General features: G+C 44.4%; 1 protein-coding gene across 7 annotated transcripts in view; it reads right to left on the bottom strand.

Annotated features, from left to right (window-relative positions):
* OPCML (opioid binding protein/cell adhesion molecule like) overlaps positions 1 to 26,503 on the bottom strand; it is an 828,327-nt gene that overhangs the window by 34,171 nt on the left and 767,653 nt on the right. The window lies entirely within an intron of this gene.

The raw sequence follows: 26,503 nt of genomic DNA, 5'->3' as shown, positions 1-26,503 counted from the left end.
TGAATGGTATCTGCAATGGCCAGCAGGAGCAATCCTTTGCCAGGCCACACTCCTGGAACTTGGACCAATCGACCAGGAACCAGGACAAGCCCACAGGTGTGAGTTTTTGGATCTTGGGGGAATCTGGTTAAACCCATGTGAGGAGCAGCTAAGGGCAGAGGTTGAAAAATGCACACCCTGAAGGGGAGAAATGGGTCCATGGGCAGGTCCACACACTCCCAGTCTAGGATGTGAGGGTCTCTCCTGAATGATACCACCAGCCTAGAGTGGTCCCAGGTACCAGGGGTGTCTTATAAAAATTTGAGGAAGATGATGCCGAACAGTGTGCCTCCTGGGGCTGGGGTAGGGCCCTGCTGGCTGGGATCTCAGGTGGCAGTGCTGGTTACAGCCCTCTACCCCATCAGACATTAAATCACTCAGGCTAGTCCATACACCAATTCCTCAAGATTCATTAGAGGGATCTTCTTATTCTTGTTTCCTTATCCCTCTCAGACTTAATAGAATCTCAGAATTGAAAGAGATTTTGAGAGCACTTATTTCAGGAAGTTTAATAAAGGTAAACATGCTGCCATTATTGCAATGGTGCTGGCTGACCAAGCTAAGTATTTTTAAGGACTAAACAACAGTGAACTAGACACTCCAAAATGACTTTTCAGATTCACCATACCTTTTCTGCAGTGAATAAATATGGCAGAATTGAAAGTCTGGTTTCCTACTACTAAGACTCCCTTATACTTTCAAAATGTACGACAGTGTGTCACAAGCATTTAACCAAATAAGTGAGCTCCCTGCAGTGGGCCTGGAGAAGCCTCAGGTAGCGACACTGGCCCCCTTTCCTTGGAGAGAATGACACAGACCTATATCATGTTCCTAGGGTCCACCCGACAGATGTCTCACAGGCCTGGATAGGGCAGGTCTCTGAATACAAGCCAGCTTGGAGGTGGCGGCTTGCACAAGGGAACCAGACCAACTCAAAGAAGACAGAGGGCTGTCTCCTGGGACCGTGAGTAATTCTCCACATGTATATGAGTAGATTGATCGTGGGTCCTTCCTGGGAGAATTATGGGACAACAGAGCTACCATGTGGAATGTGGGGATTTATTTTCACTGTCTGTCATGCTGACTTTATAGGACAGTTATGTGACAGCAAAAAAGGACGGAAAGCAGACTGTTTCATGTAAAATGGGGATCGTTAGGATGATACTACCTCATTAAGTGAGAAAATGGGTTTTGTCAAGTTTATACTATAAAGCAAGTGCTTCTCAGATTTTAATTTGCATATAAATTCCTCCAGGATTTAATAAAAAATATATCGATTCTGATTCAGTGGGTCTAGAGTGGGGCCTGGGATGCTGTATTTCTTGCATGTGCCCAAGTATTTCCCTGTGACTGGTCTGGGGTCCCCACTCTGTTGTGACTGCACAGCGCCACCCAGCTCTGGTCTGGGCTCACCCTTGCTCACACATTTATAATTACTGGGTCTGTGAAGTGGCCAGTTGTTCAACAAAGCTTACTGAGTATCCTTTATGCTGAGATCCTCGTGGACCCACCATCTCAAAAGATACCCTTTTAATGGAATATGTGGCTTGGGAGGGCTCACCAAGGATTGGACCCCTGAAGCTAACTTTTCCCATGAGTCTTCATGATCTTACAAAACATGCATCCTCTCAGTTCTCTTTGCTAAAACATCGGATGAGAACGATGGAGCTCCTCTCCATCTCAAGTCCACTGAAGTGACTGAGATGTCATTCCCCTAACTATCTTGAATACAGGGTGAGATTTTTAAAGCAGAACAAGCCTAGGTTGCTAACTGCCTGGAGACCTAGGCAACTGCAGGGTGCAATGCATTCCCTGCCCTCTGCAGTTCTGGTTGGGATCTAAAATTCCCATTCCATGCTGCAGAGAAAGGGCAGAAGGCAACATGTGTGTTAATCCTCGTGGCTACGTGCCAGGAAACCAAACTGTTGCCTGGAGGCACAGGAAGGGAACCAGCGGCATGGAGAGAGCCGTGAGGGAGGCACGGGAAAGGAGGGGGGGTGGCCGGTGTGAGGTAGGAGCAAAGGCAGGCAGGGGTTCAGCTTGGGTCGCCTTAGAAAGATTCTGAAGACACACTCAAAAAGGATTAAAAAAAGAAACAGAATACAAGATGGCAATATTTCCTCAGCAGAATGTATGAAAACAGGAGTGCCAAGGCAGCCCCACAGTTTTGTTTTATGGAGAGAGGCCCTGTAATGAGCCAATGACCACAGGCATTCCCCGCCAGCCCTGTGCATCCAGACATCCCGGTACAGCATGGTCAGAAGCAAAAGGAAGTGGACTCTGAAACACTGGCAGAAATATATTAAAGACATAGAGGTTATTCTCTGCACAGAGGAGTGCTTCAAAGAAGGTAAGTTCAATTCACTGCATTAGCAAGATTATGATCTGCAAGGATATAGATGGGGCCATTTATCAGGGACGTGGGAGGTCCCAGGACCAGGGGCCCTCAGATGCAGGGTGCATGCTCGGGCACAGAGTAAGCCCCCTGGTTCTGTGGGCACAAGGGTTCTGTATATGCTGACTTAACACAGTCACAGAATGCAAAGGAAAGCCATGTCTAATGCTCCTGCTTAGAAATGGAGGTGCCGTCGAAACACTGCCTTGGGGACTGGATCCTGGCACGGCTGCAGTGATTGGCTCATAAGACCACAAGAGAAGCATGGAGTTAAACACTGGGTGGGCAGTGGAGGCGGGGTGGAGACAATGTGGAAGACAAGGTCCTTGACCTTGGGTAGCCTGGAGGCTCAGGAGCCCAGACTGGAGCAGTTTGTATTTTTTTGTTCCCAAAGCTCAGCTTTTTAGTTCTTAATTATTTTTAGATCCCTCAGGGAGGGTATAGTAGGTCAGAAAGATTTATTCAAGCTAGAAGAAACCTAGGCATTTGGGAATGAAGAGATCAAACAGGAAATCCAGAGTGAGCCCTGGAGGCCCCCTGACCTACTTCCTCTCCTTTCTTTACGCCTTCCCGTCCCATCCTTCCAGCCTTATCCCTTCCATTCCCCATGTTCCCTTCTTTCTGCTCAGGCAATTCCTTAGACGTATAGAGCTGGAGGTACCAGGGGGCGTCCAAGATTTCAGGCTCCCACCTTCTTGCATCCTCATCCCTGGCAGAATGCTTTCCCGTCTGTGCGACCACCCCGGGGGGTGATTTCCAGGGGGCGTGGCCTATGCTTTGGCTAGACATTTCACACTGCCTAAAAAAGCCATTGTCATTGTGAGATAAACCCTTTCTGTGTTCTCCCTTTGAGATGATTCTAAGTCACTGCCTGGGTGCCCCCAGCCCCACGGTCCTTCCTCATATGCCACAGGAAACCGCTGCTCTATCTAGGGAAGCTGCTTTGTGAGGTTAAATGTCAGCACCTGTCACAGCTTTTGCCGTGACACCTGTCAGGAGGTGACTCGCAGTGGCACAGGCCTGGGGGCGGCTGCCTCAGAGGACGGGAACAGGAGGAGGAGAGCAGAGAGGAGGGGTAAGAACGGAAGGGGCCTCAGCACAGAGGGGGAAAGGCACGGGGCAGGAACGGCTGGGAGACTGGATGGGCAAGCAAGCCAGAAGAGCAGCCAGGAGGAAGCCCGTGGGAGCAGGGAGGGTGCTGGGAGCCCCAGGGGGCCCTCCGGCTCAGAGGGCAGGGTTTCTGGGAAAGCAAGGAAAGAAGTTTTCTTGCTGCCCAGCAAGATGGTTTGATTGATAGTAAATTTGGCCAGTTAGAATCAAATGCCCAAATAGTCACATACATGCTTCCAACTTGTTAGGCCACAAATAACATTTTTGATTAATTTTAAACACTAGCTTCTTGCCCATGCATCAAAGCTAGGCATTTACTCAAGTGCTCAAGGAACTAACATTTTATTCTTGCAAGGGTGTCACTGTGCTTAGAAAAAAGTGTGGGTTGACCGGCACGTTGTGTATCCGCTGGGAATCCTGTCTAGAGGGCTGGAGCAGGGCAAGGTCAGAGGAAGGACCTTCTCAAGGAGTCGCCTCCCACTACATGGGTGCCCTGCGGTGTACAGGACGAGGTCGGTACAGTCAGTAGCTCAAGAGGGGATGTGTGCCTAAGAACTGTCACTCATCCATCTCTCTCTCCAGGATTCTGGCCAATAGCACATAATCACATAAAATGAGCCATAAGCAGATCAAAGTATCTGCTTCAATGCTGTCAAGCTGGCCTGCAATCTGGGCTTGGCATCCACAGCTGACATGGGGTCTTGTTTTTCTCCTTAAGATCTGAAGACAGCGGGACTTGTGCAGTAGGGGCACTTGGCCTGGGTGCTCAACCATGAGCAGAAGCTGGGGCTGACAGTCAAGGCTGCACTGAAGTGGAGAGACCCAGGGTGAGGTCCCCTGAGGCCCAAGCAGAGGTGGGTCAGGAAGGTGGTGGAGAATCAGGAGGGCTGCCCTCTCGTCTAGGTGGTAGCCTGACCCTTGCCCAACTACGGGCAATGGATGCCTGAGCAAAGACCCTTACCAGTTACATTAGTCAGCCAGCACCCACAGGGGAGACAAAGAGCAACCAAAGTGGGAGGGGTCCTGCTCTCCCTGGGGAATGTTCTTTCTGGAAGTCTGTGGACTGGGAATCAGTTTCTCCTTCCTTCCTAGAGCCCTCTCACTGTCATTCTCGATCACGTACCTCCAGACACGAGCACCTCCTGCTCTTGGAGGAGAGAAACATCAGTACCAGGCTAGGGCTGGAGCCAGGGAAGGGGTCAGCTCTTGGGATAGCCTGGCTCACATGACCTCAGTCTTGCACTGTTTGTACTTACATCCTAAATTGCAGCCATCCCACTGTCTATTGCAAGGAATTGAGAAGGAATCACACCTCCCACTTATTTGAACTCTTTATGCATTTCATGTAGGATAAACATACAATATTTGTTCACTCTACCCCATGCTTACAGGTTTGGAGACTCTGAATCCCTCTACCCTCTCCTTCGTGATTCACTTAACCTTCTCTGTCTGCTAGTCTCCTCTCCATCCTCTCTGTCCCCTCCCCCATTCCTGACTCTCCTGCAATAAGCAACTCAGGCCACCTCCTCAATTAAACCAGGAAGCGTGGACAGCCATCCATTCCATCCTTGCTTGCTCCCAACTCCCAGATACACCCTTCACTGCACTGGAGTTAGTGAAAAGTGTGATAAACCCACTGTTACATTTTCCTTTAATTAATATAAGCAAAAGTCATTGTGCTAAAGTCATTTTGGTTTGGAGAGTGAACCTCGGGGTCAATACCCCACTTGCTGGCAGTGACAGAAGTTCTTTGTCCCAGGCTTTCTGTCGTTTCCCAGGCCGTGGACACCAGAACCTTCCCCATGGGAAGGGTGGCTTGCCCCTCTCAGGGCTGCCTTGCTGGCTGCCTTCCCTGAGGCTGACAGTAAGTTGGTTAATGACAAGATCACTGTGTAACTGTGAAACGTAACTGAGCTTCCAGTGAGGGAAAACATCCACAATCATGCTCCCACTAGCTGGGGGTGCACAAGAATCCCCAGCAGTCTCGAGTTTCCTAAGTCCTTGACATTTTCTGATGGGAAGATGGGGATGACACAAGAAGAGAAGGACTCAAATGACTCATCCTGTAGGACTTTCCAGAAAGATGACTCCAGATATACTGGGCTCTCTACAAGGAGAAGAAAAAGCAAAAGTGAGGGTTTCATCCGGTAGGTGGGCAGGAAAAGGAATGCCAAACCACCTCTCTGCTATGAGGTCTGGAAGCAGTGCTGAGAGGTCCTGTCCTAGGTGACACAACAGAACGACCCTAAGAGCACTTTAAAAATAAATGCATTTGCTCATGCTCAGACTGATTGTCCTGGCCTGGCATCAGCATCCTCTAAAACCATCCCAGGGATCCAGGGTGCCAGCCCTGGTTAGTACACGAAGATTTCTGTGGCCTTCACTTTCCAGTGCATACTCCCAGACATCCTCTGCCGAGATGGTGCTCCGGGCCTGCTAATACAACTCTGCACACCCCAGAGTGCACCCAGGACCTCTGTTGACTGTCTTTGGCCTCTGTGAGGGCTATACAATCAGGATGGAAGCAGGTGAGTCCTGGAAAGGGGACCTTGCAGCAGTGCAGGTCTGGAGCTGGGCCTGACAGGGTTTACTGCCGTCATCAGCCCGTATGGATAGGGGATGCTGGATCCTCATACACGGAGCATGAAGGCAGTAGCAGCTTCTTCCCAAAACATGGTGAAGATGTGTGTTTAGCTGGGTTTACTTATGTCCTTTTTTCTGAGATGTTTATAAGAATCAGAACAGGAGACAACACTGTTGACCCAGAGGGAGTTGTCCTGAGTGAGCCATACAGAAAGTGCTAGCATGGTTGCAAGGATGGCCCACATCCCGTGGGTGGAAGTTCAGAGATCATGCCAGAGAAAGAAGAAAGGAGCTGGACACAGAAAGACAGACAGACAGCTAGAGACAGTGGTATAGAGAGAATGAGAATACAGAATGCAGAAAGCTGGAATTTCATATAAAGGCAGACAAATGGCTGAGCACAGAAGCTTAAACCCATTTGGAGAACAGAATAGCCTACGTGGGTTAAAAACAGCTAACATTTATATTCTAAAATGTTTCTAAATATAAACAGAAATAAACCATGCAGACCAAAAGGACATGCAGGTTGAAGATTTAAAAAATTACTTTTCAAAAGTTGAACTTCAACAGCTGATTAACAAAATGTTAAGGACATTTGAAAAGTTCTATTCAGTATGTGTCTTCCTCTTTTATTACTATTATTTGCACTCTGAACTAACAGGGTTATTTCATTATTCATAATTAAAAAGTGAAATGAATTCAGTGCTTTAGTCCAAATAAAGTACTTCTTTAAAAAAACATCAGTAATTAAAGAAAAAAAATAAAAAGGAGCTTGAACAAGGTCTTGAATGAGATACTGCTTATCTCATTTATTTATGTCTTAAGATAAGTTTGCCTGGACCTTGCTGGCATTAGCTTAAGCAGTAATGACCAGTCACCCAGGCCCAGTTTCTCTAAGAAAACATTTTGGAGGAACAGAGACATCCTGTGCCATGGAGTGAGTGGTCAGTGGGTCTCTAATAACAGAATTACCTGAGGGTGATTTCGAAAATTGGCTTCTTGAGCACACAGCAAACCTATCGGGTCAGATTCTGGTGGGGGAAAGTGCTGTCCAACCTCTTCAGATTATTTCTAATAATAGAGCAACATCAGAGTACAGCCTTAACTCCTTACTTGCCATGGGTAAATTAAAATTTTCTTTTCTTCCAACACTAACTGCACCTGGCTTGTTCTTCTTGGGAATAATGCTTTTTCTATAGCAATGTCAGGAATGCCTTTGTTATTTTTACAGGTAAGATGACGAAACACTTAGGTTTGTTGGGACAGTCCCAGTTAACACTTGTTTTCCCAACGTGATTATTAAAGATCACCTGCTCTCTTACTATGCTGACAGACAGGGGGGCAGCAACTTGATAATATGGGTGAATGTTGAAACCACAATGTTGATTATATGAAACCTTCATAAAATTGTATATCAGTGGTACTTTGATTAAAAAAAATTACCTTCTGCTCTCAGAAGTGTTCTGGTCTGGATTAAAAATTATGTGGCTGCCAAGCTTCCACCCTGTAGAAAAGCCTGCTGTGGGGCCCTAGTGCCTGGGTGGCTCTCATCACCTTACCTTGCCTTGGGGCTGTCCCGACACTCGCACTTTCAAATCCAATGTGAGTGAGGGGTTTGGTCCCCAAGTACATTGTGGATTCTCAAGTGTAGGATCCCGTATGCTCTGCTCCTTAAAGCTTGAGGCTACCTTGTTCTCTGCAGGTGCACATGGAGAAGCTGCTTGGAGACCAAGCTAAGTAGAGGGAGGGTCAGCACTGTAACCCCCAGGGTTTCTGGGGTTCTAGAGATCCTGGTCCAAAGTCCTGGCGGGTCAGATATCAGACCTGAGCTTTCTGAAATGGTTTGGAAGGCCTGGAGCACATCAGAAGCAGCCCTACAACCTTTCAGGCAATGGAAGATATGCTCTTTAAAGGGAGATGGAGCGTAGTTCCTGCAGGTGAGGCCTTGATGCAGCCCGACTCTTCCTGCGTCCTCTCTCTCTTTCCTTCCTTGTGTTCTCTTTTATCCTCTGCCCATATCAGTTCTCAGAAGCATAGCTGTGTGACAATGATGCTGATTATCAAAGTTCATTAATATTTTTTAAATATTTGTATTAGCTTCCAGGCAAAATACCCTCTAAGCTAAGCAGTGCACTGGGTATGCCAGCCACAGCCAGAGATGGTTTGCATGCTCCGCAGAGCATGAGGCCTGAGCTCGGAAGCATCACAGGGAGATAACTGCTCACACTCAGCTATAGCATGAGCTGAAAGGAAAGGATTAGTTGCTGTGGGCTCAGTGGGTAAGCCTTTCCCTTGGCGACCAAGAGCCCCCGATGTGATGTTGGGTCCCTGTGGAAACTTTATTGGAAGGGCTGTCTGCATCTGCACCTTATGCTCTTCTCAGCAAGTCTGTCTGCCTCTTACCATCCAACCTGAACTCTTAATTAAGCTCACCTTTTACCAAAGGCATCTATCTTCCTGGCCTCCTTCTTAGCCTACTCACCATGGAAGCCACATTACACATGGCCTTCTATGACTCTGCCAATTGTAAGAACAAGCAGAAAACAAACACTGAATTGGAGATCAGAAAACCCGGGATCTAGCCCCAGTTTTGTCATTAACATGCTATGTGATTGAGTAACTCCGCTCAATTCAGTTTCGGAGTTTCAGCACTCCAAAACTCAATTCGTTTTTTTCTATCAAATAAAAAATTTGCACTGGGTTATCTCTAAGGTCATTTACATATTATAACAGATATATGGGCTATGACCAGGAATCCTAAACAATTCCTTAAATTCTAGAATCTGATGGCCATGGTGTTGATGGGCAGAGCTCCAACCCAGGAGTTCAAGGTCGCTGACCTATAAGGAACGGGCCTGCAGTCAGGCACACTGACCTCAGCTGCCCTAGCTTTATCTGGGGTCTTGACACTACAGGCACAAAATAGAGACACCGTGCAAAAAGGTGCTATCTGCACTGTTTTAGCTGTTCTGTGATGAGGAGGAAAGAGGGATTTTGACAGTTATGAAGGACTGTGTGTGTCTGAAGGTAATGTCTTATATGAATAGGGGAAATCAATTATTTCCTTTCCTTTGTAAGACTCCTCTATTCACGTGGATTTTGACAAGCAGCTGTTCTTCCCACCCTACCCCGCTCAATGGGTAGATGGGAATAATATCTGATAGGTAACACTAATCATCTGCTCATAGATTTGAGGTCCATTTTCATGGGTTTGAGAATATTCTCCAAATGCAGGAAAATGATGCTTCTCTCTGCTTTCTGTCCTTCCCTGCCTTCACAAAACTATCCCTTCTTAGTTGTATGGCTCACCTCACTAATCCATCCTAACAGAGAACAGGTACTGACAGGGAGAGGCATCTCACCGTAGTAGAGGCATGGTGGTCTGCACTACCGGACTGTCCCTTCACCTGCACTGCCAGAGCTGGCCTGCAGCCACACCAGAGCAGAACCAGTAAGATCGGAGGGGCCATGTAACGGTTTACGTAACGTGACACCCAGACCGGGCTAATGGATTCTCAGATAGCTGGTAAGTATTATTTCTGGGTGTGTCGGTGAGGGTGTTTCCAGAAGAGATTGAAGTTTGAGTCAGTAGACCGACTACAAGATTGCCCTCCGCAGTGAGGGTGGGCATAATTCAATCCATCAAAGACCTGAACTAAGCACAAATAGGGAGGAAGCCAATTCTCTCTCTCTTCTTGAGCTGGAATGTCCATCTTCTCCTGCCCTTGGACATCAGAGCTCCTGGTTTGGGCCTCCACACTATGAGAAGTATGCCAGCAGGGCCTCCCCGCATCCCCCCGTTCTGACACCTTTGGAATGGGACTCACACCCTCTACCACCCTGTTTTCAGACCTCTGGATTTGGCCTTCCTGAGTCTCCAGTTTCCAGAGGGCACACCCTGGGGCTTCTTGGCCACCATCATCACATGAACCGGTTCCTATAATAACTCTGGTCTTATCTATGTCTTTATTTTTCCTCTTGGCACTATTTCTCTGGAGAACCCTGGCAAACACAAGCCTAAGGGAAGCTCAGGAAGCAAAGGTGCTGGTCTCCACTCCACCGGTGTCAGCCAGGAACTCTGGGAAACCCATTTCACTTCACTCGGCTTCAGTTTCCTGATCTCAAAATAAGCGCATTGGACCAGCTCATTTACTGGGTCCTTAGACACCGTCATTTTTCCTACTTAATTCCTGGCAGTCTTTCTGGCCTAGTTCCTAGGGATTCTGTATTCTTATCATCTGTCTCTGGGCAGCACTAGCATTTGATCAGGGCCTGAAGCTTCTGGGTAGTGAAGTTTAGAGGTGGGCACATCTTGTTTCTACTCTTGAAACTTAGGGCTGGCTCTGCTTCTGGAAATGCAGAACCCAGCACACCTGAATGGATGGGATGTGAATGCTCAGGCAAAGGCTCACCAACCTCTAAACCCCCTCAGCAGGTCCTGTCGTGTCTCCCTTCCTGCCTGTATTTCCTATGCTCAGTGTTCACTCACATATGTCCCAGCACGCCTCTGCCAATTTGACGCATCATACCTGGAAAGAAAGGAGAGTCCTGTGCATTCCTAGATTTTTTTTTCCCCTACTGGCTTAGATTAGTTTGTCTGGCTCAGTTTTGTTTTTGTTACCTTAGGAGGCCTTCTTGGCAAACAATGTCAGTCTGGGGAGAAAAGCAAGGGGGGTGGTAAGGGTGACTGGATTCTAACAGGGCAAGCCTGGGCTGAAGAGTCCAGGACAAAATCAGAGAGGTCAGAAGGGACTGTTGTATACCAAGCCATGCAGGCCAGGGACTTGGAGCCTTGTAGCTAGACTGGTGGTCAACCACTGTCCAGGACAACCCATAAAGGGATCTTCTGAATGGGTCAGGGTGGATAGTATCAGCCACCTTTGTAATATGGACCTTACTTTAAGTTTACTTACACACAACTCTAGAGGCTTTTTCCCCCCATTTAGAGCATATTGTACCGTGATCGTAAGTCATGGAATTAATGTAAGTAACAGTGTAGTATTTATTTCATCCTACATATTATTCATATTATTCACACATGAACACCCAGCTATGCATATGAAATGCATGCATTATAGTAGAGAAACATTCAATAGAGATGGTAAAACATAGAACTATTACATACCAATTCCAATGTGTGGGTTTTCCCCCAACACTAAGCAATTCAGCAACAGCTGGGTGTCTTACAATTCAACTCAATTCTGAAGTTAACTACCTGAAGATAGTATCAGATGCCACAGGTTAAGGGTTCAGTCTTCAGTCCTGCAAGACTGCACCCTCCACATACACTTCAGGTACCAACTGCAAGGCCAGGCTGTTACCCATGCTTCTGATCAATTAGCTAGAGTTCATAGATTCCCATGACCCTTCCTTGGGTTTGATTAATTTTCTGGAGCAGCTCAGAGAACTCAGGGAAACATATTGCTTACTGCAGTACTGGTTTATTAAAAAAGGGTATAACTCCCCAACAACCAGATGGAAGAGATGCAAAGGGAAAGGTATGGGGACAGGGGCTCAGAGGTTCCATGCCCTCTGAGTGCTCCACTCTCCCTGAATCTCCTCTGTTCATGAACCTGGAAGCTCTGAACCCTGCCCCTTTGTGGTTTTATGAGGTTTGATTAAATAGGTATGGTTAATTAAATCATTGGCCATTAGCTATTGAGCTCAATCTCCAGCCCATCTCCCCTCCCCAGGTGGTGGTCGTGGGGTGGGGGAGGTTGGGGGAGACTGAAAGGTCCAGCCCTCCATTCATGGGATTGGCCCCCCTGGCACCAGCCTCCATCCACCCTTAGGTGCTTTGTAAAAGTCACCTTATTGACCTCACAAAAGATATCTTTCTTTACATTACAGGAGATTCCAAGGGTTTTAGGACCTCTGTGCCAGGAACTGGATAAAGGCCAAATATGTATTTCTATCTTGTCACAGCCATTCTTTTCAAATTTTCCTCCTTATTTAGAAAATAGCACTGGACTAGTTCACAAGCCATCTCTACCCTCTGTGCATATTTAAGTAAGTTACTTAATCACCCTGGGCCTCATTTTCATCACTGGTAAAAATAAAGGTGTTGGATTAGATTATATTTTAAAAGAATTAACTATAATATTTGATAAGCAATAGCTAGCTGAAAAAATATTGTGTTCCTTCTAGTCACTGACTTAAATTGTGTGTGTATGTGTGTGTGTGTGTATAAAGAGAAATAGAGCAAAATAAGGAATAAACCTCACATACAATCTCATGAGAAGAGATAAAGGTATAAGAAAACCCAAAAAACCTTGAGCGGAGCAAATCAGAAAGCAATTCATCTTGAGAAGAAAACAAGTGATATTTACATTATTAAATCACAATTACAAAGCCAATCAGCTGCAGAAGATAAGTGCCCATTGCCATCCATTATTACTGAACTGAGCATAATTTTTCAATCACCAGCAGATTGTAAATGGGAGCTACAGCTCATCCAGGAACTCTTCCATCAGAGAAGTTATTAATCAGATATTAACTTCTGCGAATGATCAAGGACGCCGATGAGGCAGGAGGGAAGCAGGACTCCGGGAGAACAGGAGGAGAGAGCCAGGCTGACTCCTGCGATGGAGGCAGAGCGGTCGGCCACCATCTGCCAGTGCTCATGCTGCACGAGGGAAGCACGTGGCCACTGGGGTTTTCATTTCAAACATCAACACATGAACAGATAAAAATAAGTAAGAAGAGCATAAGTCACTGGCTATTGAGTTCCCATTGCAGGAGCGCTGCAATGACTACAGATTGCATCGGGCTTTACTGTGAGCGGCCTCCGGCTTCAGGTCGCATCTCGGGCTGCTGACTTTGTTGAGCTCTCCACCTGTGTCCCTAAACTTCAGGGTGTTTCAGTCTTGGTGGAAAGTATGGGGTGCCTGGTCCATCAGAACCTCATTTAAATTTGGGAGAATAAGAAAGCACAGACTTTCTTCTGTGCTCCATTGCTGTGCTGGAGTTACCCTGTGGGTCTCAGTGTTTAGTGGCTTGAGGGTCCTCTGGCCCTCTGTTCCCTATCTTCCTCTATCATACTGCTTTTGAACACTCTGGCCCCAGTGCACTTCAATGCCACAGTAGAATGAGGGACTGCAATTCCCTTCAGCTGCTATGGGTCCAGTCCCCTGCTTTGTGACATGGCAAGCTGATCTACCCGGAAATTACTGTGTGTTTTGTTCTCAAATCTGAGGAAGACCAGATGGAATGAGAGGGGTTTTCTTTTTCCCACAACCCAAAAGGTGCTGGGTTTTGTGGACTCTCAGTTCAGAGCTTGTTGTTACGCTAGGATTGTCAGTGACTTTTCTGTCTCGGGGTCTAATGCAGTTGGTAGTCATCCAGAAGACGTGTATTTTGTTTTAAAGAAACAGAACAACAAAGGGTGTAGGCTCCGATGGGTGGGTGAGGGCCAGCCTGGGGGCAGGTGGAGAGTCGGGTGGGTTTGTGGATGTGGGTCCTTGACCGGCTGAGTCCTACTGCTTTCCTAGACAAATGCATGGTGAGTGACAGCAGCTCAGAGAGGGTGACAAAGAAGCTTGATCCAGAAGCAGAGGTCCAGTACCCCCCTTCGCTGTTCCTCCATTCAGGACTGAACGATTTTTACCACCAAGGACTGAAAAACTAGAGGTCCTTGTCTCAGCATTCTGGCCACTCTAGAGAGGAAAGACAGTCCCCCAAAACATGACTTAGATTTGATTTCTCACCTGCCAGGCCAGTGGGGGCTCAACAGATTAACTATAAATGCAGCAATGATTCTTGTTCTTGTAACTGAATTTTAGGGGATAGAAATCACATGTGCAATTTATACACTAACCCCTCTATCCCCTTCCTTTCCCCTAAGTAAGGATGATTTTCCTTTGGGTCTCAACTCAGATTTTGCTTTCCTGGTGAATGTGCTACACTAGATATTTCCCTTTCAACCTTCCAGAAACCCTTGTCACCCTTCTTTGCCCTGCTTTTTTCCTGAGTAGGCAACTTATGTGGACTACACCAACAGGATCCCTTGCCATTGGCTTCTGGTTGGGGTGGCTGATAAGAAGCTCAGCAGGTGATTGGAAAAAGGGGAGCAAGCTCAAATATATATGCATTTTCCAGCAAGTCACCTCCCATACCTGTGTCATATCATCAAAGGTCATGACTTGTCTCTAGTCTCCACACAGCACCCCTGTCCCACTCCAGTAGCTGCCTGGCCTCACTATCTGGCCCAGAGGCATGAACAGTCCTGCTGTTGTTAGCTTTGGGTACTGCACTGTCTGTATGGATCCCCTTCATTTCCTCCCCCTGTAAATAATTCCCTCACTGAAGCTGCCTACAATTATTCTAAGCTGAATATGCCATCTGTTCCTGCCAGGACTCTGACTCATGGATCCCAGAGTCTCAGATGTCCCTTCTCCAGGATCCCGTGGTACCTGCATTGTCACATTTATCACTTTAGTGCAGTAATTATCAGTGTGGTGACTTTACCCCCTACGGTACATTTAGCAGGGTCTGGAGACCTGTTGCTTGTCAAAACTAGGGCTGGCAAGCAGGTGCCACTGAAATCTAGGGAGTGAGGTCACATGTGATGCTAAAAACCTTCCCATGCACAGCACAGTCTCCCACCAGGACTCATCTGTATCAAAATGTCAATAGCACTGAGGCTGAGAACCCTGCATCAGAGCATAAGAGTCAATTTAATCGCCTGTATCTCACACTAGCAGGAAACTCAGTGCATGCAAGGCCCATCCATCTCATCCTCAGGTGCCTCATGCCACTGTCAACACATGGCAGAGCCTCACGAATAGCTGTTGAAAATATGAGACATAAATAAGTTAATTCAGTAATGAAACCCAGTCCCTGTTTCCAGTGCTGAGGATAAGATTGATTGATTCATATTTAAATATAAACCTAGTAAGAAATAACACTATCAGTGTGTGGAGTTTAACCCCTCATCAGGATCCGAAGGAAATATGAGGCACTGGTTATTTAGTTGGGGCAGGATGGGGCAAACGGATGTCCCTGGGAGGTAGGTCGCTAGGGCTTGAGGCAGGCATGCAAATGCTCATGCATGGCCTAGAAACAGTTCAAATAGGGTGGGGAGGCAGGAAAATTCTGGAAAGTATATTGTACGTTATTTTATCACTCTTACTGCTTTTCTGAGAAAAATTACTGACGGCTCTTGGTGAGTGGATTCTGGTTCCAGGGGAAAACTGCACTGTTAAGTGACCTCACGGAAATTGTAGACATGAGTCAATGGCGAGTTCATGCTTTACTTTCTTATCATACCTTCCCACTTTCACATGATTAGCAGGAAAAGATGCCTAGTATGTGCAAAACACATGACAGGCAACATAGTTTTTTGTTTTTGTTTTGGTGAGGGTGGGGGTTAAAATACCTGGACTGGCAAGTAGAAATCACTCAGTGAATATCTATCGATTGTAATTTTCTTAAGCACATTGTTTTTCATAGGGTCTCATTTGTGTGATCTTTCATTTTTGACTCCAAGTGACTATAGAGTCATCTTTCAATTCTAGTTCCTGCTTTATAGACACAGCTTCTTCTAGGCTATAACCTGCTCTTGGGAAATAACGTTTGAGTAAATCAGCATTTGTGCCCAAGTCTTTGGAGAGGTCAGCAACAGGAGAACTTATCCTAAAAGTTTGATTGTGGAAGTCCGATTCAGAGGGTGGGGACCAGAGCTCCATGAGTCAGAGGCCACTTGCTGAGGTCAGGCTTCAGGGAGCTAGTGTCTAATCAGGAGCCACCACGCACCCACGCTCCAGCGGGCAGCCCCTCCAGAGTGGGGATGCTCCCCTGCCTTCCCCAGGGGCTGCTCACAGTGACAGCCCCTCAGAGGGGCTCTGGGGTGACGACAAAGCACAGAGAGGGGGGGACCAGCATCCAAGGCCTTTGCGGGGTGTGGTGGCAGCCATGGCCCTCCCAGTGGAAATGAAATGGGGTTTGTGGTTTGGGGTAACAGATTCTGGGGGGCCTATTTCAGAGAGGCGAGAGGGGCTGATTTCATATCCAATCAGGCCTCTCTATAGGAAACAGGAGGGGAAATCCACACCAGCACATAAATTGCTTCATGACTGTGGGGACATAGAATATCCACACACAGCCGATATGCACACCACCTAGAAATGGAATTTGTCAGTCTAAAATGTCAATTTATTTTTTTCCCAGTAGGGTTTAATAATCAAGTGCTGACCCCAGACCGAATAAACATGTCAGGGGCAGTACCAGTATAACATCTGATTCACCTGCTTCCTGTGAAGCATTTGTAATTTTATGAACAGAATGTAACACCATTATAATAAAATGCATCACATACATTTGGATATATTACAGGTTGAACCCTTCTCCTAAACTATCACAGGGACATTCTTAAAGGGCCTGATCTAAATCCTATGATCCTAATACCAGCATTGAAAAGGAGTTTCTGTGCTCATCTCATTTCTCCTTTACTGTAAATTCCTTCAATTCAGCACAGGATTAAACACTGCTTTTCTCTGAAGACGATCGTACACTCATCAGCTGGGTGCCTTGAAATACTGGGAAGTGAGCCTGGAGCATCCAAGGTACAAATAACACCCATGATACAGCTCGGGGTCCTCTGACCCGGTCACCATCACCTCACTCCCAGAGGAATGTCCTGTCAGTGATGATTCGCTCCCCAACTCCTTGGTCTCACTCTGGCATCGCCCTTAAAATAGCTGAGTTCAGTCAGTAGAACTCTACTGGGAGCTTGGGAGGGGAATGGCAGCAGAAGTGGCATAGAAACCTACTCTCCTCGTCGGCTAGAAAGCACATTCATTTCTCATCCCTTAGCGTCAGAGAGCCATGGACCCAGTACTGTTGATAGGACACTTCATTCAGGCCCAAAGGAACCTTCACCTTCTGGCTATGGCCTCAGTCTTTAGACACCCAAATATTGGGAGAACTGAGTAATTTGCAGTAAGACTGAGAACGGATTGTTTCTTGTCATAACCACTTGCAATAGGGCAGAAACAAACAGGATCTCAAACCACCTTTGCCAAGGGTGAAATCTTCCAAGTTGCTCTCCGTCAAGATCCCCTTGAGATGTCACTCAGAGGAGTACATTTTTGCTCTACTCTGCCAGAGACGGTCATTGGTTACATCTCAGCATTGTCAGTCATTACTTACAGGTCAACAGAATCATGACTGTCACAACTTGAACTTTCTAGAGGGTTTCAATGTAGATAATACATTATATGAAAACGCTACATTTAAATCATCCCAAACTCCAAAGAAGTTTTCTTCTTTTTAAATATCTTAAGCCAATCATATATCAATGGAGACCTTTGTCAAATGGATTCATTCATAAGTCCTGTTTGTGAAAGATTACCTACTGTATTCACTGTAACGCTGGACTTCATGGAGCTTACATTTCAGTGGGAAAGGAACAGATATCAGATGATATGACAGATCATATATGCTAGTGTTTAGTGGCTGTCAAACTTGTTTTTAAATAGCAGAATGCTCTGCCAGTGACATCCTACACTGAAAACTCATTGAGTTATAAAAGCTCAGTTGCTTTGGGGTTGGGGTGAGGGGTGCATTGGAATGCAGAACCCTCATCTCTGGCTCATTTCATAGCCATTCATCCTCTCCTTCCCTTACTCCCTCTCTCCTTTCTCTCATCCTCACAGAGGCACCTGCGGGGTTCAGAGGAATGCCTAAATGCCTATGCTTTTTATCAATTGCAGTTGGGATAAACAGGTTCCCATTGTTAAGCAGAACACAGTGTAATAGGGGAACCAATACATAAATAGGTATACTATTAACTAACAATGGAAGATTTCAGTAGCAAGTCAGAACAAAGAAATGATGCCTAGTGCTGTGTGAATTAAACAGCTAAGCGGTCTAATAATTACTAAAGGAATGTTAAGGATGGAGAGGTCACACTGGGCTGGAAATTTTTAAATGTATTTTCAGCCAATTATTTTAGGGTTTATGCATTTTAATTGGAAGAAAATTCCATGCATCTAGCCTAATAGCCCCTTGATGCATTTTGTTCATTTCCAAGTATACTGTTGTCAGTAGCAATAGAAGATAGCTGAAAAGACTTCAGGCCTTCCCAGTCAACCCATGACCACATTATTCATCCACTTATTCAACAAATGATAAAGGATTCCCCTGGGTTTCATGTAGAGGGTGGTGGGGGTAGAGGCCCAACTTACTTCCATCAGAAGGCAACATAATTCACCTAAGTCATCAAGTGTGGAGGTCAGAACAAGAGTGCATATACGGAGTGCTTTGAACTTGTCAGAGGACTGTTATCAAATACAAGTGTGGTATTACTGTACTGTTTAACCAAGTCCAGCTAAAATATTTAGAGATTTAAACAATACTTTTTATAATATGCTTTACAATTCCCTGGTTATGTATAAGCATACTAATCGTAATTGTTCAGCCCGCAATGCCTGTGTCTGGCAGTAGGAGTGCAGACTGATAAGACACTCCAAGCTGGAGGCTTAGGGTCATAATGATTAGAACAGGAAGTGTGACAAATGAAGCAAAGGAGACCCAGACAGCAGGTACAGAACCGGACCTGAGATGGCCCCCAGGAGGAGCTGAGATGGGCCAGAGACCTGGAGAATGAAGGGGAATCAGCATAGCCAAGGAATTCAGGAAGGGCCATCCAGGCAGGGTGGTGCCCTGTTCAAGGTGCACAGACAGGAGGAAGTCGGGCTGCTCTGAAAGCGCAGAGCAGAAATGAGGCCAGATGAGAATGGCCTGGAACACTGCCCAAAGGACCAGCCACTTCCAACAGGTAACAAGGTGTAAGACGCATATATTATCTTTGAAAGTTTATACTATAGTTGTTGAGTGAATTTTTCATAAAATGCTTCATTCCTTTAACATATGTTTATTGAGGTCAGGTGGCTTGGAGAAGTTGAATTGAGCGCAGTTGCAACAGAAGCCTGGGCTTCTAATAAGGTGCTGAGAAGGCCTTTGGAGTTTGACCTTGATCAAGGCCACGACCTGGTCTTTATAGCAACTAGTGGTTAGATATTCTAGGGACTGATTAATTACTGATAACACTGCAGCAAATGATGTAGAACTCCTGTCTTCTAGTGGAGGGACAATGAGTAAACGATAACCAATAAATAACAAATACAACATCACAGGGTAATAAGGGCTGTGAAGAAATGTCAAAATAACAATAATAATGATAATGATGAATAAAATGTGTTGTGTAATTATTGCTTGACAATCACTTGCCATGCTTCACTTGTTTTCCCTGCTACAGCCAAGGCCGTGGTGTACCCACCAGAGTCACTCTTCCGGACTGAAACACTCATTTCCCTGGGTGTCAGGAGTCCTGTCTGCTGAGTCCCTCTCAGAGAATCGGCGTGGGAGGTGGGAGGCCCACCCAACGTTATGCCCCTTCACTGAACCCCTCATTGCTGTAGATGCAGGGACCCCTCAGGATGGACCCAGGCTTCTGTTCCAACTGCATTCAGTTCAGCTTCTCCAAGTCACCTGACCTGCTTCCCGCATGCTTTTCGGGTTGTTTGAGACAGAACACCCAGTGAAACTCAGTGACTACTTCCTGAGGACAACAACCTCACACACTTGCAAACCTTCAAGAAAATGAAGCTCATGCCAGTGCTTGACCAGGGTCAGCAGTTAGGGAGTAGTGCAGCTCTTACCAGCCACATTTAATTGATTCATAAGCTGGATGCACAACTAGCTACTGTGGCTCCGAGGAGGTGGTGACACATGCATGACAGACCATACAGTGCTATCCAGAACCTGTCTTGGAGGGTACTTATCTGACAGGAGCACTAATTCCCAAAAACATCCCAAACATCTCAAGGCATTCATTCTTTCATTCACCAGTACCGATGAACACCTTTGGGGCAGGCATCATTCTGTGAATGGGGCCACATGGGGAACAGAGCAGATGTGTAAGAGCTTAGACTACTGGGAGGAAAGCCTGTCCATAAACCAATGAGCCAGTGGCAAAGGAAAAATACACCAAGCGGACTGATGATGGGGAGAACTATGGGAAAGGGCTGCTCTACCCTGGGTGGCCAGAGAGATTCTCTCTGGAAGGGAATCTTTAAGCTGAGACCTAAAGGGAGTGAGGAAGTGAGACATGAGGATTTGGAGGTGGTGGGGGAAAGAAATGTTTCTGAGTATAAAAGAGATGGATGGCACACAATCGATGCATCTAAAAGCATGCAAACTCATAAAGAATACCCCTGGAGCCCCTGCAGACCTGACTTACTCTCATGTCAGACAAAAGCTGCATAACCCTGGTGCTGGCCTGTTCCCTGGGCTGATGTGGTCTAACACACCCTGACCAGGGGCTACAAAATGTGGATTATCACCTAGATTTGCCATTTAATTATTCTGCCCTTTCCCCTGCAACAAGAAGACGACATCGTTCTTCATCAGTTTACCTTCTGGATTGGTGGGAGGCTCTGAGGTGGTAATGGCCTATCAGAAGGAAGAGTTTGTCTGTCACCATAATAAAGTAGTTCTCAGACTTTCTGGTCAGGACCCACTGACATGTAAAGAAAGTGTTAAAGACCTGAAAGAATTTGTTTTGTTATATAATACTTACTGATACTTAGTCTATTAGAAATCATTTAAAATACTTATTTAATGATTTGTTTTAAAATAATAAGCCCATTACATTATAAGATAAGCAACATATTTCTATGGAAAATAAGTATTTTTCCAAATGAATAATTAGATGAGTTTTTACATTTTGGCAAATACCTTGAATGTCTGCCTTTACAGAAATCAGTTAGATTTCTGTGTCTACTTTGCATTCAGTCTGCTGTGAACGGTTATTTTCATTGAAATATCTAAGAAAATGTAGCCTCACACAGAGGTGTAGTTAGAAAAAAGATTATTTAAGTAGCGTTTTCAGGTAATTGCAGATTTTCTTTTGTGATATATACTAAAACTTGACAAATGGTAGTTTCCAAATGCTTAATTTCAATGTAGAATCTGAAACCACATTGATAAATGAACATTTATATTCTTTTACTTTAAAATCCACTGCTCTGTCTTTCCCTCTGAATAGTTCTTTTATCCGTGCATCATTTTGGAACATTATTGGTAATTTAGAAAAATTTTCATTCACTGAATTATGTAGATATTCTAAATATTGACACATTTCCTTATACCTAATAATAATAATAAAAGAAATAAATTCATCTGTTAATGTCACCACCAATCTCATCAGAAAAATACTTAGGCATTGAGAACCTTTAAGTTCTTGGTAGTGAATACAAGTTTTCCAAAATTCTAGTGAAATCTTGGAAGTTCAAATTCTATTTTTGATAAAAAATGCTGTCCAGTTGTTTTCCTCTAAGGAACAGGCTCACATTATTCACTTTGAAGAAAATATCTGCCAGATAACGAAGTCTGAATGACCACAGTGTATCTGCCAGCTGTTCTTTAAAAGTGAAAACACCCTTCTCTGGAAAAAAAAAAGTGAAGCTACTTCAGCTCGCAACTCAAACTACCTAACAAATGATTTCTCCTTGAGAAAACATTGTACTTTGTGATTTATGCATTTATTCCATCCCACAAAGTATTGAAAAGTCATGTATCCCAGTATTGAAATGTGTAGCATTGATTTTTACTGCTTCAACAAGAGCATTCTTAAGTTAGAGTGTCTTTTTTGTTTCTTTTTATTGTGAATGTGTGGTGGTGAAAAACACCATGAAGACTAGCAGAGTTTGATGATGCTTAATTGATTAATGATTAATGCTAAGATTCTAGCATGTATACCCACCGTTGTCTTTGTACCATTAGAACAAATGCCAACACATTGGAAAAAGCAAATCATGTCTTAGTAATACCATGAAAATAATTTTAATCTCACAGACCCCCTGAAAAGGTCTTGGGGACCAATGAATCACAGGGTCAGTGAATCACGTTTTGAAAACCAATGCCAAAATAAAAACTTAGATGCACTGAAGTAGACAGGGCAGGGACTGTGGGAGGAAGACACGTATTGACTAAAGATAAATGAAATTGCAGCAGCAAGAATTGATGACTGGTATCCTGACAGCAAGGAAGAATAAGGAAGAACTATAAAAAGTAGACACATGAACTCAAAAGCAAAGCAACTGGGGGTTCTCTTTTACAGGAGCAAATAACCTTGCACTTCAATAGCTCCAGAGGGTATCACTGAAACCCAGCACTGTCCACTGAGCACTGTTCACAGTGATGACCTTGAGTCAAGACAAGGTTAAAAAATAGTCAATGAACTACATTTAAGAAGCCAAGGAAAACGGGGATTTCTCTTGGAAAAAAAATATTTCCATAGCAATCATTGGGATTTTTTAAATTGCTTTGGGGTTTTATTTGTATGTCTACATGTGTGGACTAGCTCATTTCAGATGATGGATAAACAAAGCATCTCAGTAATTAAATAAAAGCCCATGAAATGAGGTAGGATTACTTATTCCACTTTATAAATGGGCAGGAGCACTGAGTGAGATTGATGACCTGTGTGAGGACATCGAGTGAGCCAGAGGAAAAGCAGAGTGTGAGTCAGTCTCTGATCCCACACAAGTACCCCTTCCACAACCCATTCCTGAGGCTGCTCAGCAGATTGTCCCCACCACCTGTGAAACTGACATCCTCAGCATCTCTGGGAAATTGAGCCCCACCCAGAAGGGCCCAGGAGAGCCGGGTATTCGGGGAGATTGAACTTGATCTCTGCCCATCAGTCATCCCGAGCTGGGAGCTAGTGGCACTGAAGGACAGATGATGATTTATAACATCTAAATAATGCAGCCGGGTGTGCTTCCTGGCCAGAGCTTCCTTGTTAGGCACGCTGAGAGCAGGTTCCTCTGCTGTGAGATGCATGAGAACATAATTCAATTACATTGCATCTATGTGTCTGGAAGGGAAGAAACAATGGGCACCCAACAATAAAGACAACATATCTTAATCAGCCTGATCCATCTCCTAGGCAAACATGTAATTCCTGGCAGTAAAGTGAATTTCCACAGACACAGGGTGGCCAGTGATCAGGCCTGGATAATTAGGTTTTTCTGGAAAGCAGTCCTCAAGTTTGCAGCTCAAAATTGTCCCCAAAGGTCACATGTCGGGAAGGACTGTAGTAGCAAAGAGTTCAAAATCCCCAGACCTCAGGGAGAAAGATGGCATTTCAGCAAGACCACAGACACATCTTACTTGCTGCTGCAGCGTGCGCTTCTTGGGACATGTATAGGAAGTGACTAAGGAGTTTCCCCCATGCCAATTATCTGGATTAATCAGGCTTAAAAATTACCACATCAAGAAGCAAAAACTTTGGGATAGTTGACTTATCTGCATATTTGCCTCAACGTTTTCCTTACAGTTTGGTATAGATATCAACTGGGAGCTGTGCTTTGGAGATCTCATTACATCCTTTCTCTCAGTATTGGTTCATTTCCTTCCTGCCCCGTTTCGTCCCCTTCAGCACTGCCTCTTTCTCAGCACTGTCACACACTCACACAAACATTATTTTCTATCACTGGGCACACAAAAATAATACTTTAGGGCCATTGTCACATACACAAATGAAAGCGTTTAGCTTCTTAATCTTTTAGTCTCTAGAGTTGAGGCCCAGGTGGCTCTAAGAAACTCTCCAGGAAACTCTAAGTTCTTGGGACTCAGAGTGTGGTCCCTGACCAGCAGCCCTGGCAGCATTACGGGGCTGGTCAAAACTGCAGAATCTGAGGTCCCATCCCAAGTGTCCTGAATAACCTTTGTAATCTAACAAGATCCTGGGGATTTCTTAGCCGTGTCACCTTTTGAGAAGCACTGCTCCACTGCCCTTCAATGTCTGAGAAACTTTGAGAGCCAGGGGAGCTGGGTTTAGCCCTACGCTGTCACACTGCAGAATAGCTTCTATACCATTCAGCCTTTGAGGACACCCGTCTTCCTATCTACTGAGGGTGGGGCTTAGCCTAGATACTTAGTTCCTAACGTTGGCTGACCAATCATCTATACCACTGAAGTCAATTTCTAAAAATACAGATTACTGGGCCTCTCTCCTGGGGATTCTAATCCTACAGTTTCTGAAATGCAAATAGGCTTGGGTCCCACTATTCTAGAACTGGGCAGATTTCCCAAATTCAAAGAGATGTAGGTTCAGATTTAGCTTGACCACATAATAAGAAAGGCCATGCAACCTGGGACAAGTTACTTCATGGCTTTGGGTCTCAGTTTCTTCATCCTGAACATGGAAATATTATTATCAACTCCCTAGGGTTTAGAAGATTAAAGAATTTATGCCATTTATAGAGATCACTTAGTACATAACCAAAATGTGTTTCATTATTTTCCCAATCTCCCGCTTATCTCCCTGAACCCCCTTCACTCTTTCCTACACTGCATTTAAACACATGGAAAATGTTCCCCTTCGGGGTTTGTGCACTTGCTCTGTATCTATCCTTCCCCGGCCTTTCCCTGGTCTGGAAGGTTCTTTCAGAGCTACTTGCTCCCTCCTGCAGGTCTCTGCTCAGAGGTGAAGCCTTAGATGACTATTCCGCATGAAATCACAAATACTCCCGAGCATTGGACCCCCAGCTTTCTTCGCTGGCCTATGTCTTTATTAGAGGACTTCACACTATCTGATGTTATATATGTACTTTTTTATGCCTGACCCCCTTCCCCACTCCCCCACTGCCTCCCACCTGGCCACTAGAATTAAGCTCCGTGAGGGCAAGAACTTTGCTGTATCTCTAGTGCTTAGAAAGTTGCTTTACACTCACTTGTGAAATTAATGAGTAAGTAAACAGCTTTTTCCATTAATCAGATATCTCTGTTCTCATTAATCATTTCGTGTTTTCATGGACCTTGCCTTACCTAATTTTTATCTGGAAAAACAAGCAAATCTTTGATGCTCTCTCAGGACTCTTCAAACAAACTCCATAGAGAATAAACTCCTATGTTTATTAATAATAAATTAACCGTATAAGTGGGATCTGCATTTTTTTCTTCCTTTTCTCTTATACCCTTAATAGATGAGTAGACTCATTGATAAAAGATTCAAACCATGAAGAAATATATTTAATAAGATGCAAAAGTGGTCCCTATTCACAACTACTTTCTCCCAATTTTTTTCCCCAGAGGAAAACAGTTTGACATTTGTGGTGCATCCTAACATTTTAGTTCCTGAGCAGTTACACATATGGAAGTACATATATACACATCTTTGTATTTTACATAAATGGGACAAAAATATACTTACTATTTTGCAAATGCTTCACAACATGCCTTTCCATGTCTTACTTTTTTTATTGGCTGAATAAAAAGATATACCACAATATATGTAATGTTCCTCTTAATGGGCATTAAAGTTGTTTCTAATTTCTCTCGATTAACCTATGTTGCTATGAACATCCCTTTACACCTCTGTTTGGTCATATTACAGAAATTTCTTTAGAAAATATTCTTAGAACCACTTAATTAAAATTTGTGTTCTGTGCTGCCAAATTGACCTACAAGGGAGGTTACGAATTTGCATTTTCATCTATGTTTCTTGAGGATGCTTGTCTTCCTGGTCCTCCAAAGTCAAATTTTATTTATCAATTTAATCTTTGCCACTCCCATTGCTTTAAGATATCACCTTATCATACTTTGTAATGACTTGATTTCTAGTGAAATACATCATCCTTTTTTATTTTTTACCACTTATGTTGTTCTACTACATATTTCCTATTTATTTACTTATTTTTTCAATTAGATTATCTTTTCTTTTTCCTTTCACTAGATTTATAAGAATCTGGTAAGTGTTCTCTGTATATTTCATTTTTTCTTATAGATATTGAGAATATCCCCTCCCACCACTATGTACATTTTAATTTCATATATGCATCTTTCTTTCTTTGTAATAAGTTTTAACATGGCCAAGTCTCTCAACTTTTTCCTTTATAATTTCTGCACTCTGAGTTTTGCCTAAGACATTATTCCCACATTCAAGGTTGTAAAAATATCCTATTTGAAAATGCTTTTTCACTTGTATGTTTAATTCCTATTGGAAATCATTCTAAACAATTTCAAACACTTTTAAAAATGCTTTGTTTTTTACCACTAACCTATACATGTCTTTAAAAATGAAAAAATAAGGTAGTAGACTAATTTATCATACTCAGGGCACTATTTCACATTCCTCTCTTTTTCTTTCATGTGATTTAGGAATGATTTTGATGTGGACTCCACCAACACATACTCGTGGAGAGAGAATTTTTGATCTTCTCAAGTATGTCAGCATCCCTTTCCAGCAAGGCCTTCTCTCCCTTGAGACTCATACAAAGTGTCTCGTGGATAGAAGACAACAGCAGAGGGACATGGCATGGGAGAAAGCCCAGGTAACTCTGTGTGAACAAATAAAATGCTTATCAA

This window comes from Manis javanica, chromosome 6 (assembly GCF_040802235.1).
Source record: "Manis javanica isolate MJ-LG chromosome 6, MJ_LKY, whole genome shotgun sequence".
Lineage (NCBI taxonomy): Eukaryota > Metazoa > Chordata > Mammalia > Pholidota > Manidae > Manis > Manis javanica.
Note: the sequence above shows the minus strand (reverse complement) of the source record. Positions and strands in the feature narration are given on the sequence as shown.